The 3,104-nt window shown below is 32.9% G+C and overlaps 1 pseudogene; it reads left to right on the top strand.

Moving 5' to 3' along the window:
- The first annotated feature begins 306 nt into the window (after positions 1 to 306).
- On the top strand, positions 307 to 1,044 carry LOC134361256 (ribosome biogenesis protein NSA2 homolog; annotated as a pseudogene).
- Positions 1,045 to 3,104: the final 2,060 nt, after the last annotated feature.

Here is a 3,104-nt window from a genome sequence, read left to right as displayed (position 1 = left end):
CTTTATACGAAGTACCTGCCATACATCTATGACTCTATATATCCCCTTTGTCCTATCAAAGTAAGAGGTATCTAAATACCTTCTTCTCCAGAAAATTCCCTATCGTATTGGTGGTCCCATTAAAAAAACAAAGTTTTAAGTAATCTTGTTCCTTGTTATTAATACTTTTCATTATGGCAGTAATAATTTAAAATTTGCTTTTCTGTCACGAGCTGTGGGGAGTCACCTCATGGACCTCTGAGACCCCCAAACTGAGAGTATCTTCATGCTCTGGAGGCTATGCCTGGAGGTTCTAGGGCCATCGCCATGCCACAAAATGAATATATAGAATTACACTGTAAACACTACGGATATTGTTTGGATGACCATGAGAAAAAGAGAAGAAAAGTTGAGTGGCTCATGAACGTTAAAAGATGGCAAAAAAAAATGATTGGTGTTAAGGCTAAGCTCTACCATAAGTAGCGCCATGCTGAGAAAATACAAATGAAAAAGACTATCAAGATCGTGAAAAGAGAAATACCAAACAAAAGAATGTTGAAATGACTCCACAGGGAGCACTACCTGCCTCTCTACTGGACAGAGAGTGACAGGAAAATGAAAAAGCAGGAAAATGGGATGTCCCTCTGCCCAAAGTTTGTGCCCAGGGAGAAACAGAAATATTAAAAATTATTCGAAGAGGAAAGAGAAGGAAGAAGGTGTGGAAAGGATGGTTATTAAAGTCTGCTTTGTTGGAGATGGCTTTATGAGAAAACCACCTAAGTATGAAAGATCCATTAGGCCAGTGGGCTTACATTTCAAGAAGGCCCATGTATCACATCCTGAACTGAGAGCTACCTTTTGCCTGCCAAAACGGTGTGTAAAGAAGAATCCTTCATCCCCACTATGTACAACTCTGGTATTATTACCAAAGGAACTGTCATCATGGTGAATGTGAGCGAGTTAGGCCTTGTGACACAAGGAGGCAAAGTTATTTGGGGAAAATATGCCCAGGGGACCAACAATCCCCAAAATGATGGGTGTATAAATGCAGTCTTACTGGTTTGACAGCAGTTTCGTACAAGTAACTTCGTATAATTATCCAAGACTACACACTAATTGGGAAAACCACACTTATTGTGCTGTTTCTGAATGCTGCTAAACTACCAAACAAGTCTTACCTGTCTGCAGTCATCAAGAGAACTATTTATTACATTGCAAAAAAAAAAAAAAAAAATTAAAATGGCCCAGTTTTAAAATAATCATAATAATAACCATAATAATTTTAAATTAACATATGTCGTTTGAACATGAGGTGTAATTTTACGTTTTCAATTTTTCCCATTATGCAATTGGTGTAATCATTTATTTTTATAAATATTATCCTAAATGTTAAAATTATATACTCGTACAAACTCATAATTGAATGACTCTTGAAGCTTATTTAGTCTAATCCCATCGCTCCATTTTGCAGATAAGGAAACTGGCACTCAACAATTACAAATTACTTGCCCCAGTCATAGCGTACCAAATATCCTTGTTATGCAGTTTCATATTGCCATTTCACTAATTCATAAATTAGTCCCAATATCATTTTAATATTTAAACTGTATATGTATTTTGTTTAGACATGTTTAACTATATTGTAACAAATTCCAAATTGTCCTAAAAATATTTGCTAACCTCTTAGTACCCATATATTGAAGAATCTTCAGAATTACTTAAAACATATTTATTTATAGGAAGAAATAATAAAAAAACCAAATATTTTAGGTATAAGCTTCCAAAATCCAGAAAGTTACTTGAATTTGGATTTTTCACATTATATTAGGATATTGTGACATATGAAGACATGGAAGAGCCCATTTTTTTTATTATTCTTTAAAATATCCATATCATGCCACATTGATGACTTATTAAGGGGATATTGAGAAGATAAATTGGTGATTATATTGCAAAGGATAGAGTAACATGAGAAAAAGAGTCTTTAGTCCTTTCAAATGTTTTACTGACTCTCTGATTTTAGTTACTGAGACTTCTCCAGCAAAATTTATAGAAACAAAAAACTTTTAGAAAAAAATTTAGTTAAAATTTGCAAAGTACCAAAAAATCTTTTAAATTGATTATTTGGTATGGTTGATTGGTTATGAGAAAGCTATACAAAATTGTCAAATATATCAATGATTTATAGTTAGTTAACTTACCCAAAAGCTTCAAAAGAATCTATGCGGATAATTAACTTATTTCTCATTGGTAGTTGAGGGGGTGGGGGTAGAAACACTGAGAAACTGGAGGAAGATGAATAATCTCTCTTCAGACAATCACTAATTAAATTAGATTAGTTTAGATTAGATTAGATTATTTGGAGAGAGATTATAGATAACAAATACTGTAGGAAGGATAAATAACTGGAAAAATTCCTTAAGAAAGATAAATTACCAAAGTCAGCATAATAAAAACCAGAATGTCTAAACAGTCCTACATCTATGGAAAAAATTGAATCTGTAATTTAAAATTTTCAGTGTTGAGTAGATGTCATGTTAAATGTTCTTACCACAAAAGAGAAAACACACACACACACACACACACACACACACACACACACACACACACAAAGGAATGCAAGGACATTTTTGGAAGTGATGGATATGTCTATTACCTTGAGTTTGGGATAATTTCATGGGTATATGCATTTGTCCAAACTTGTCACTTGGTATACATTAAACATGTACAATTTATTGTATATCAATAATACCTCAACAAAGCTGTTTTAAAAAAATTTAATTAAATCTTTACAAAAGATAAATTCCAGCCTTCAAATGAGAATTGAATGACAGTGATTCAACTTGCACTACAATAAAAACTCATGGTCATTACTAAAGTACTTCCTCAGGTCCTAAGACATAAAGCTAGGGAACTGTATCTGTAAAATATCCTTTTTTCTCTTGCTCAACATTTGTTGATCTCTGTATGTCACATTTCTTGCCAATCCCACTAAACTCTGATGTGATATCCCTTCCTTTTATCAGGGACCTTACTGATAATAGCAAAATTGATCAGTCTATAATATATTTTATCCTTTAAAAAATATATATATAAGATTTTTCCTCTTGCATATAAGTGACTGA

The sequence above is a fragment of the Cynocephalus volans genome, chromosome 12 (genome assembly GCF_027409185.1).
Source record: "Cynocephalus volans isolate mCynVol1 chromosome 12, mCynVol1.pri, whole genome shotgun sequence".
Classification (NCBI taxonomy): domain Eukaryota; kingdom Metazoa; phylum Chordata; class Mammalia; order Dermoptera; family Cynocephalidae; genus Cynocephalus; species Cynocephalus volans.
Note: the sequence above shows the minus strand (reverse complement) of the source record. Positions and strands in the feature narration are given on the sequence as shown.